Source organism: Solanum dulcamara, chromosome 11, assembly GCF_947179165.1.
Source record: "Solanum dulcamara chromosome 11, daSolDulc1.2, whole genome shotgun sequence".
NCBI lineage: Eukaryota > Viridiplantae > Streptophyta > Magnoliopsida > Solanales > Solanaceae > Solanum > Solanum dulcamara.
This window is the reverse complement of record NC_077247.1, coordinates 43,322,692-43,336,228: the sequence shown is the minus strand read 5'-3', so window position 1 is coordinate 43,336,228 and position 13,537 is coordinate 43,322,692.

The window sequence follows — 13,537 nt, the reverse complement described above, 5'->3', positions numbered from 1 at the left end:
TGGACCAGAGAGCATATTACTTAATTTCGAGGCAGTTAAACATTAAGCTTTTTAAACCTTAAGGCGTCAGTGACACACAATGGAAGGCTGATAGGTGATAATTTTCTCTAGACACATAAAAAGGTTGTTCAGAATATTGAAAACAATAATAATTGAGGAACAAACTATTAGTCATTTAATTTGTTGATACAGTACTATTTGCTTCATGCAGGACATGTTTCCCTACTAACAACTTGTTGAAGAGTTGATCACCAGGTAAAAATGTTTGGAGCATTGATATCCTCAACTTATCATTTCACAAAATTGAGCAGAGAATATCAGAGGAATACAAGATGTTTTTCAATGAAGTCATACTATAATCACCCAATCAATGGTGGTGAAACTACTACTAATCCTAGGATTTTATAGAGACCTAGGATCACTAAGGAGGTGGCATTCTTTACATGGTATATATCCCCTTCAAGAGGAGAAGATGCATTTTTGTTAGCTTGTGAATTAACCACCTATGATTACATTGTGCGTAATCATGTGAACGACCTATGATCACACAGAAGCAAACTCAGGATTTGAAGATAGAAATATCACAAAGAAAAAAAAAACAGCTTGTGATGACTTCAACCAAGTGCATCCAGATGAGTTTCAATTATGAGAATGCACAACTAAATATATCATCCTTTCTTAGACTATCTATCCATATATATATTAAAAAATAAAAATAAAAAGTTACCGAGTACAAGTGTAACTGTTTTAAGAGCCTTGAGAGTGAAGGAGGAAATGGGAAACTTTTTTACTTTTTGGTCAAACTCAACACATAATAAAGAGGATTGTGTTAACTATATTTGATTCAAGTAGCAGTTCAAGTACCATTAGGAGATTTTGCTCAATCCTCATATTCCTTTGAACATTCAACGGCTGTACAAAGACCAAGGACATAAATTCTTAATATCACTTGTCTGGTAAGTATTAGTGAGAATATCTTATTCCTCCTGGGGTGTATTTCGTATGAAAGTCCAAAATGTTTTTTTCTTTTTTCAATATTCTTTGATTGGCTTAATTGTTTTGAAAAATATTTTCAAATAGATTTATTTCTTTCAAATATAACGAAATGACTTTCCTTAAAATATTTTCAAGAACTCTCTTTAAAATAAGTCAATTCAAACACCTCTATAATTTGTCCGATTTAACTGTTAGGAATAATTTGTACATATAGTCAACTTTTCCACGTCGGTAGAAAAAGAAATAATAACATTTAAGTATTTTCGCCCTTTATATGTACTTGAACATGTGAGTTCAACAAACATCTTTAATAACTAGAACTTGTACTTGGAGCTTAGATGCATATTCAACCTATAAATGAAAGATATTTTTATTTTTGTGTTGATTCTTATATTACGGATTTAATTTATTTGAAATTTAAATTTTATTGAAACACCTTTTCAGACAAAAGAAATCTTTTTTTGGAGTGATTTTCTTCTTCTTCTTTTATATATTACGTAATCCAAGAGTAATTAAAAAATTTCGATAATAATTTTGGCTTTGAAAAATTCTAAAGAAATTTATTTGTATTCTCTGAAGAATATACGAGCAATATTCTTTTAAAGACGATGAATTTATTCACGCCTCGAAATATTCAGTTATCTTTCTTTTCTAAAATCATCTATTGGTTGGTAACCATAGCTTCCCAAACTAATATAATAGTACTACTCTTTCCCTGTCCCCTCATAATAAACCTGGCCCCGTTAGATTCATAAATTTTCTTTATTGGGATGGATTCTACCAAACAAATCTTGAAAATCTTAGCGTTGAATTTGTTGTATTTTTAAAATCATGAATTAATTTAATTTATATGTAGAAACTTCTATAGTTTTTCACAAGAAAAATTATATTTTGGTTAAGAAAAGAATTTTAAATCTATCTCAATTTCAAAAATTAGCTAGCTCATGAGGAATTTTTACAAAATATACAGTTTAATATACAATATTACATCTACATAGCGCATATATTTCATATTACGTACGTGTAGCTCTTTGTTTTTTTTTTTTTTTTTGCAATAGTGCTTGTACATACAGTATACAATGTTATACACTTACTATATACAATGTATGGACCTTCTATAAAAATATATAACAGTGCATAAGAGGTGCTTATACACACTTTTTCTCTGTTTTTTTCTCAAATTTCGACTATGAAACTTTATTCGAAATAAGTAAGATTTTTTTCAAATAACTTCAAATTTTAAATATAATTTCAAAATGACACACCCAACGAACATCAATTATCAATTTGTTGAAAATTCAAGCTTTTTAGAACCCAACGATAGAGTTTTTTTTTAAAAAAATTTAGACATTTCCTTAAAAAATATTATTTTTATCAGAAAATAAAGAAGCAGCAGCAATGACTGCCAAGTAAAAAAAATGCAAAATAAAGTCACTGATGACTAAAACGGGTAACAATTGAAATATTATTTATTATTTAGGCTAGTTTAGAAAATAATTTTACCCTAATAATCATATAGTTTAATTTTTCCTTTTTGGAACTTGCGTTAGAAAATATTGGAAATTACAAAAATTTTGATGTGTTTATAATATCGTTCTTAAAGATATTTCACTAGATATAAATATATTTTTTAAAATTTGAACAAGCTATTTTAATAATAAATTAGTAGCACAAAAACTATCCAAAAAAAATCGTTAAGAAATAAAACTCAAACACAATATTACATGGTAAAAGACTTTGTATCGATCTATTCCCCAAAGGAAAAGGACTGAACATTTTTTATATAGATGGAAAGTTATATCATATTATCCTTACTCAAGCAAAGCTTAATGAATTAGTTTAGTAAATAGACTATTAATGTTAATAAAGTTTGAAGAATGAAGACAATAAAGAGACTATAATGATCGGTTAATTTGGTCAGAAAGATCGTTAGGGAAGATCAAATTATTATTCCCTCCGTCATATAAATATATTTATCACAAATTATTTGTTAATTTATAAAATATATATTTTTTGTATTTTCCCCTTAAAATTCATTTTTTTTCTTGAAAACATAAATATTTTAAAGTTTCAAAAACGTTTCACCATTGTTAAGTTTGGTATCGATAGATAAAACACATAAATAAAATGTATTGAAAAGAAGATAAAGGATAAATTAGTGAAAATACTCTCTTTTTTGATGTTTGATATTCGCATTGAATCTCTATTAAATTCGAACTTGTATCAAAAAAATTTACATTATGAATAAGTGTCTTTTAACAAAGACGATTTCGTATTGAGAGAAATTCTAACTCGAAATAATAATTTCAAAAGGAGTATATAAGGAGAAAAGTGGAGATGAAAGGAGTATCTCATTAACCACACGTTGGAGATTGATGAATTGAATTCAAAATTGAATGGCTATTAAAGAATAAGAAAATGTGTCATTATGTCAAAGAATCTTTTGAAATAGTACAATTAATTAGGCCCTTTGCATTCAATAAATTATAGAGATATTCTACTGAGTTTGTTTGGTGTTTGACAAAATCATTTATTGTTTCATCTAAATAATGCCAAGTATAGCGGACCCAAGGCTCACGTGGTTGCCAGCGGCCAATATGTTATTTTGTCCTTTTATTTGTCAATTACATAAAACAAAGTAAGATTCACCTCACTTAAACCAATAACAGATCTACGATTAAAAAAAACTTTTTGTTTTATCACAAATTACTGAACAAATATTGTTCCGATGTTAAACGAATTCTACTTTAGGTATTAAGGTTATCGATTCAAATCATAACAAAAAGATTGGAGCTTATTGCAGAAGAAAAGGACTCAATGAAGGTAGAGGAGTTAATATTCTAAGTCAAAACTTTTCAAAATAATTCTCAAAATTTCAAGATTTTCTGTAGTATAAAGCATAAAATTGTCATCTTCAAGTACAAAACACCTCAACAAAAAAACCTTTTCTTTTGTACTAATAAATGAATTTCAAATAAAATTATAATCCAGGTGAACAAACAAAGACTCGAAATACAGAAAGGTTCTCATGTTTTGAAAAGACGATACACCATCTCCCATGTTTTCATTTTAGCTTTTTTCACGCTAGTTAATAAAATAATAATATAAAATATAATTGCTAAGTTACACCTAAATATTTTTGAAAAGAATTGACTGATAATTTGGTTCTAAGAGAATATTACACACCACATGGTTATAAATCATAATTCCCCAAAAAAAAACCTATTTTTTATGTCTTAATTTATACGACACACTTTTTTTTCAAGTTTAAGATATGATGACATATTTGGCAAAAAGCTTATGTAAGTGTACTTTTCTATTTAAAAATTCAGTTAAATTAAATGTATTTTTAGAACATTGCAAAGTTTTTCCATACCTTTAATTTCATAGCTGACATTTATGTCATCTAATTTTTTCTGTCAACAAATATACAGTTAAATTATCGTAAAGTTTAATAGCTAGATACACAAGTCCGACATGAAAAGTTGTGTGAGATGCACACATTCTACCTGCATATAGTTTGCATGCGTCTATATGTTCAACTTTACGATAATTTAAGTATTTACTTTTACACATTCAAAATTAAAAATATAAATGCCAATTAAAATTATATTAAAAAATACATTTATATTTTTCGTAAACGCGATATCAGATCAAATTACATCACCAATATTTGCGACACTAAAAATCACCTTTTTAGGCGCAAATTACTTGTAAAAATCAAGATTACAGAAACGACAAAAATACATGGTCTAGAAAATGACTATTCACCACAATTTACCAAAAATTATATAAATATAAAATAGTATCTCTGATACTCTGACATTGAGCAGAGAATGGTTTAATTGAATGAAATCCCCAAATTAGGGCATAGGTTGAGGGAGGTTCGAATTAACTTGTCACTACCAGTAGGGACAGTTTTGAGTTTTCACAGGAAAACGATAGTGAGAGAGAAGGGAGAAGGAGGATATATGCAAGAAGACTATAATGCCCTCACTTTTTGTGTGGAGACCGGAAAAGGTTTATGTTGAGGTGAGGGTAATTTAGTACTTGAGTATGAAACTCTAAGTTGCACGGATTCTTCACTTTTAATGCTGCACTTATATTGAATTCTTCAAAAATATATTATTTTAAAGAATTCAACACACACCAATGATTATTTTTAAAGATTTCGAGGAACATAGTCGAAACTGATCCAAAAAAATATTTGCAAAATTATATAAGTTTACACATAAAAATCATGCTAGAAAACTAACTTTAGATGTCAACCTCAAAATCTAGTTATAAAGTGGAAATTGTTCAAAATATATATAAAAATCAAAATTTTGACATCTCAATGTGTATGGGCAGTCAACATCCCATGTAAATGCAGGATCAGACATATAGCGCGTGGAGATATAAGATAAGGACCAACATAGTATACTCAATACGAAATTCTAACTTATAAGGTGAAGATCAATTGTCCAAAGAGAATTAAGTTTGACATTTACACCTGATGTTTCAACTTAACAATTTGGTGCTCGATTGAACATATGTATGTGTAAGAAGATTATTTATCAATTAAAATACATAATATAATTTTTCAACTGAATAAAAAAAATGCTTTAGCGTCTCTCTCTTTAGCCCGTATACAGGAGGCCCAACTTTCTATGTCTAGATCTTAGCAATTAAAAGCCTGTCAATTCCATACTTGTCCTCTTCTTATCACTCATGAAAAATATGCAAATAATTTCAACCATTCAAATGAAATAGCTCCGCCCACCACCTCCCACGTTTCTAAAAAATATTGGTTTAGTCTACTCAATTATTTCGGATCGTTTTGGTAGGTAAAATAAGATAGAAATATTTTTAAATTAAATTTGAAACAAATTTTATATTTTTTATTTATAATTATCTTATTTTATTTTTTAAAATTTTAATTGAAGAATAATTTGGTATGTATATCAATTATAAGTTAAAAGTCCCGTCATTTTCCATGCACCGTTCTAGCCTGTTACTGATAATTCATGTCCTTTTTTTCTGTCCACCCATATATAATAATAGTAAAAACTCTATATAAGATGCAGTATTTGAGTGGATCTACGGATTTGTTGGGTCTGATTTTTTTATCTTCATAATTGGTTGAAATATTTTTTTTAAAAAAATAAATTCTATAAAAATGAGATGAAAAATTACTTCAATTAAGAATAGTAAAGAATTTTTTCTATAGTAGACATTCTAGATTCATTATTGTCTTCTAGCTCTCTCTAGATTCCAATAATATTTTGTTGGATTACGTGTAATTTTTTTTTGATTCCCTTCATTTATTTTAATTTGTTTATTTAAAATCTTATACTCTCTTAATAAATAATGATAGAATATGCATTTTATTATAATAATTCCTCTAGTCCGTAATGTTAATTGTTGGGTTGACATATTCTTAGAAAAAATAGTTAAGGACATAAATTAAAGATCACTTTCCACTATTATATTTTTTATTATTTTCAAACTATTGTACTAGAAAATATAACTTAGTTAAAAATTTCATTAAATGAAGGATAAATATGGAAAAATACTCAATAATTTTCTTAAACTTTGAATAATTCTTTTTTTTAACTATAAAAAAAATCTCAATAATTCACTTAATATATACTAACAGGAGTACCATATTGATATATATATATATATATATATATATATATATATATATATATATATATATATATATTAGCTACTTATTCTAAAATCATTTACAAAATCTAATCCTAAAAATCAATCAATATGGTACTCCCGCTAGTCTATATTAAGTGAATTATTGGGAAAAAAATTACAGTTCAAAATAAGTAAATTATTCAAAATTTATTATATATATATAACAAATTTTCAAATATCATTTTCATTTAGAAAATAAAATTAACATTTTCTTATTTTATAACAAAACATGATCAAACACCCACTTAGACCATCTCCAACCCCTCATTATTGTACTAATTCTCTATATTTAAAAAGTAAATAGCACGATATATCCAACCACTCTTTACTTCATCCTCTACTCTCCAATTTGGAGAACTAATATTCACTCTCTATTTCACTTTTTGATAATTATGACATTATTTCTACTATGCAACATTTATAAATAATATATTATAAATCATTTAAAATCATTAATTAAATTTTTAATGTTTGCAATTCTTTTTAATGTAATATAACATTTACAAAATATATTATTTAATATATACTACATTCATTCCGAATTAATAACATTTCAAATAGTTTTTTTAAAAAAAAAATCGTCAGTTTAATTTTTGTCAAATATTTCAAATATTTTTTAATCAATTTTCCTCAAATATTTAAGTGATATAATTTAAAATTATTATTAATTTTCACTAAGAAGAATGCACAAAATTAAATGATAAGATGAAAATTTTAATTTAAAAATACAATACCTAACATAATAACTTAAATACAAGATAACAATACAAAAAAATAAAAATGAAGTAGAAAAAAATGATTTATATTATGAAATAAGAAAATAAAAATGAAATAAATATAATAATATAATATTAAAAAGAGAAAAAAATATTCTTTTTTAAAGAGAAAAATAGAAAATTGTATTAAAATTGATTGTCACGTAAATGGAAAACTCTACATTTGGAGACTAAAATAGAGGGTAAAGTTGGTGATGCCCAGTAACTAAACTCAAATACAAAATAAATTAAAATTCACTTATCTTTCAAAACAAAAAATATCGCCTGGTACCATACAAAGCTTAATGGGATTATTTATTGCGAATTAGCCATAATTGGCATTCTTAACCTTTAAACATGACAGCCTGTGCACTAATGAGTGGGAAACATTAGTTTGATGGATGTCACTTCACATTATTGTCATAGTAAGGAAAAGGCATAAATTTCTATTCGGATCATATTTGAAAATTTAGTTAAACACTTAAACTATTATAATGATTTATTATATACAACAACAACAACAACAACAAATCCAGTATAATCTCATAATGTGGGGTTTGGGAAGGGTAGAGTGTACGCAGACCTAACCCCCACCTTGAAAGGTAGGGCGGCTGTTTTCGAAAGACCCTCGGCTTTAAGAGAGGACAAGATAAAAGGTCAGATGGGGCAAACATATAGAAAACAAGATGAAAACAGGAATAGCAAAAGGGAAAGTCGTGGTAGAGTGGTACGGAAAGAAAGAGGCATAACTACAATAAATAAATAAATAAGATAAGATAAGATAGATAAGACAGTCAACGTACAACGGCGCCACAACTATAAACAACAATACAATGCATAAATCAAAAGGCAATAAACAATGGACAGAACTACAACTACTATGGTGCAAAAGATGAATCACTTAGCCTTTAATCCTAATCTGGGTCCTCCACGAAGGAAATTATAGTGCGCTAATGCGCCTACTAGTAGGGTAGGATAACGCGACTATGTACTAGCCTTCTACCCGAATGCGGGTCCTCCACACACTCCTATCTAAGGTCATGTCCTCGGTAAGTTGTAACTGCGCCATGTCTTGTCTAATCACCTCTCCCCAATATTTCTTCGGCCTACCCCTACCTCTTCTGAAGCCATCCATGGCCAACCTCTCACATCTCCTCACTGGGGCATCCGTGTCTCTCCTCTTCACATGCCCAAACCACCTAAGTCGTATTTCCCGCATCTTGTCTTCCACTGAGGCCACTCCTACCTTATCCCGAATAGCCTCGTTTCTAATCCTGTCGCTCCTTGTATGCCCACACATCCATCTCAACATTCTCATCTCGGCTACTTTCATCTTTTGGATGTGAGATACCTTAATTGGCCAACACTCCGCCCCATATAACACAGTCGGTCTAACAACCACTTTGTAGAACTTGCCCTTATGTTGTGGTGGCACCTTCTTGTCACAGAGCACCCCGGAAGCGAGCCTCCATTTCATCCACCCTGCCCCAATACGATGTGTGACATCGTCGTCAATCTCCCCTCTGTCTTGCATGATAGACCCCAGGTACTTGAAACTACCTTTCTTTTGGATAGCCTGGTCACCAAGCATAACTTCTGCGCCAACCTCATGGGGTGTCTCACCGAACTTGCACTCTAAGTACTCTGTCTTGGTCCTACTCAGCTTAAACCCTTTAGACTCCAGGGTGTGTCTCCAATCCTCCATCTTAGCGTTAACTCCGCTACGAGTCTCATCGATCAGGACTATATCGTCCGCAAAAAGCATACACCACGGCACTTCACCTTGAATTTGTCGCGTCAATACATCCATCACCAAGGCAAATAAAAACGGACTAAGGGCTGATCCTTGATGTAACCCCATCACAATTGGGAAGTGCTTTGAGTCTCCTCCTACTGTCCTTACCCTGGTTTTGGCGCCCTCGTACATATCCTTGATCACTCTAATGTACGCCACCGGTACACCTTTAGCCTCCAAACATCTCCATAGTATTTTTCGTGAAACTTTATCGTAAGCCTTTTCTAGATCAATGAATACCATATGCAAGTCTCTCTTTCTCTCCCTATACCGCTCCACCAGTCTCCTCATAAGATGGATAGCTTCAGTAGTTGAGCGTCCCGGCATAAATCCAAATTGGTTCTCTGAAATAGACACGCCTCTCCTAACCCTCATCTCCACCACTCTTTCTCACACTTTCATAGTATCGCTTATAAGCTTGATACCTCTATAGTTGTTGCAACTCTGGATATCTCCCTTGTTTTTGTATAGAGGGATTAGTACGCTCGACCTCCATTCTTCGGGCATCGTTGTTGTCCTAAAGATGACATTAAATAACCTAGTCAGCCACTCCAAACCTACCTGGCTCGTGCTCTTCCAAAATTCACCAAGGATCTCGTTAGGTCCGGTCGCTCTTCCCCAGCGCATCCTACGCACAACACGCTTAAGATCTTCGACCGAAATACTCCTGCAACACTCACCAACGCGAAGCCTCCCTGTGTGTTCCAAATCTCCCAACATAATTTCTCTGTCTCCTTCTTCGTTCAAGAGTTTATGGAAGTACGACTGCCATCATTTAAATATATAATATTTAAATATTATATATTTAAATTATTTTAAAATGAAACTATTACACATCTGAACGCTTAACATCACTCTTATAGTATGTGGTGTTTTACACTCGTTGTCACGTGGTGCCACGTCAGTGTCACATTATTGCCACGTCATCACACGTCAGAAATTATAAATTTTAATATTTTATTTTCTTCTCTTTATTAATTGACTTTTATTTCATTAACTATATTTTAGACTAATTAACTCTTAATTAATTATTAACTATATATCCAATTTTTTATTTTTTTTCTTTTCTTTTCTTTATTAATTAATTTTTCTTTTATTAACTATATTTTATATTAATTAGCTCCTAATTAATTATTAACCACTCATCCGATTTTTTATATTTCTTTTCTTTTCTTTATTAATTAACTTTTGTTTTATTAACTATATTTTATACTAATTAAATTTTAATTAATTATTAACTACCCATCAATTATTAACCACTCATCCGATTTTTTATATTTCTTTTCTTTTCTTTATTAATTTTTTTTATTAACTATATTTTATACTAATTAACTTCTAATTAATTATTAGCTAACCATTCAATTTTTTATATTCTTTTCTTTTCTTTATTAATTAATTTTTCTTTTATTAACTATATTTTATACTAATTAACTCCTAATTAATTATTAACTACCCATCCAATTTTTTATATTCTTTTCTTTTCTTTTATTAACTATATTTTATACTAATTAACTTCTAATTAATTATTAACCACCCATCCGACCTTTCCTCCCAAACCCCAATCGTCTTCTCCATCAAAATCGGGAGAAGAATTCTTTTTTCTCTTAATAGATTTTGAAAGAAAAAAGAAAACAAGATTCAAAATGGGAGTAAATAGAGGTGGGTGTGAAGAAGAAGAGGGTAGATGGGTGTGAAGAAGAAAGGATGTGAGGCTGGGTTGATTTTGTTTTTTTTAATTTTTTATTTTAATGAGTTTTAACAGAAAAAAATCAAGATTCAAAATGAAAGTAAATGGAGGTGGGTATGTGTAGAAGAAGAGCGTAGATGGTGTGAAGAAGAAGAGGGTAGGTGAGTGTGAAGACGAAAGGATGTGGGGTGGGTGATTTTGATTTTTTAATTATTTTTTTTACTTTATAGAAAATCTGACGCATTTTTTTTTGTCACGCCAATTTTAGGGGTAATAGTTTCACTTTTAGGTAGTTTAGATGTGTAATAGATCGCCATGATAGTTTAAGTGTAACTAATTTTTCGGTATAACTTCGAAGAAAATTTATGTCCTTTCCCTCATTGTAAATACTTCTTTTTAACATACTTTCCTTTTTAGATAGTTTGAAAAGGAAAAAAATAATTTCTCCTTCTGATAATATTTTATTTTCTCTGTTAATATTTATTTATTTATTATATTATTTTAAGATGTTCAATAATATTTATTCATTTTATAAAATTAATAAATAGTTTACCATGTTGTATCAATTTTTTTCCTTACTATTAAATACTATTTATTTTTTAATATTTAGATGACTTATATTTAATAAGGATGATTTGTTAAAACTATCCTATCATTTAGGGCTTCTTAATCGTTGTATCAAGTTAATAGTGAACAATTGATACTGGATAGTTTGAGTAATTTTAACCCTTTCCTCTTTTAGCAAATTTTTTATACTAACTTTTCACATAATATATTTAATGTTATAAGATTAAAAAATATTTTGATATATTTAAAAATATGTTGATACATTTTAAAATGTCTTTAAATTAAGATCACAAAATTTGATACATTATTTTAAAAAAAATATATTTCAAATTTAAATAACTTAAACAAATTAAAATAAAAAAAAATTACGAGTAGTCTAATACGGCACGTGATTCTCCAATGGAATCGTAACGAAAAGTAGAAAAGGAAGAACTTCCCTCAACTCCGGACTTTGGTTCCTCGACTCTCTCCACGTGGTCCTGTCCTTACACGTGTCTCTGCAATTATTTAACGGTCCAGATTTGTTTTGTGAACTAAATAATTTTCAGTTTATTTTTTTTCGGCGAAATGACCTTGGGACCTCTGTATTTGGCTCAGTTTGTCACCTAGACTCTTCTACTTACTATTTTGTCAAGTGAACACTTAAAATTATTAAAAACATATTTTTTAAAACCCCTCTGATCATGTTTGTCTCTCAATCGCGCTGATGTGGATAACACATCAATATCCACATTAGATATAAATTGCCAAATCTGTTTTTATTACAAATAATATATTTTTTTAAAGAAATCTCAAATTCATCTCCAAAGCCCTTTTTTTTTAGATTTCTTTCCAATTTTTCTTCTCTTTCTAGATCTTTCATCTATTTTGCTATTTGGATCTTATATTATCTTCTTTGTTTTTTTCTTCCCATGTAATTTTTTTGTGTTGAAGAGGAATTAGAGACAAGTAAAGTTTTATTATGGTATTTTATTATAAATTTTGTTATTTAATGGTGGTGATAAAGTGACTAAAATGGAGGGTGAGAGAAAGAAAACAAGAAGATGGTCTTTATAGAAAAAATTATCAAAAATGTTTTATATAAAATTGTGTTCAATTTTGAAAGCATCGAACATATGTATTTCAAAAAGCCATCTAAAATCCGATTTTATTTCACAATCAAGAATCTCTATTTTTTTGCCCTTTTTCTTTTATCCAAATCTAAATAATTTTTTTTTTCTTAATCATACTAGAACTCTCAAATGATAGAAAGAATATGGGAAGAGAGAGAGATATCAGAAGAATTGTGTGTAAGACTATGAGAACAGATAGAAAAAGTGTGTGTGTTGGTGGTGGGGGTGGGCGGAAATTATGAGGAGGAAGAAGAAGAGTATAGTAGATTAGGGGTGGGGAATTTTTTTATTTTTTTTTAATTGTTATATTTTTTCTTTTAACTTCAATATTTAGTCTTCACTTGCTTTGTAACGCGTGTAATCATATTTTTTATCTGATTCAGCAAAAAAATATCACATAAGCTTGGTCAATGGTCAAAGAGGTTTAAAATAATGTATTTTAAGAACTTTAAGTGTTCACTTGGCAAAGTCGTGAGTAGAAGAGTTTAACTGACAAATAGAGCCAAATACAGGGCCTCCAAGGTCATTCCGCCTTTTTTTTTCTACTTGCAACTTTGTACGCCTCTTAATAAATATTTCTTCTAGTTCTTATCAGCTAAAGTTTGGACATGTAATTTTATTTAACGATTTGAAATTATAAGATGAAATTAATATTTGGACATGTGATTTGAAATTTTTATAGCCTAATTTTACATTTTTCAAAGGCAAAAATTGACCCACAAGTATATTTTACATCTACACAATTTTTTTTACGAAAATACCAAAGAAACGGTGAAATATTCATGGATTATGAACACGATAATATAATCATTAGTACTATTAATCAACAAACGACTTATATTTAAAAAAATAGTACACTATAACTCTTAACAATTTTATTTTTTTATTGAACTAAAGTTCGATTAATAAGTGTTGTATTTTTTTTTAGGATATC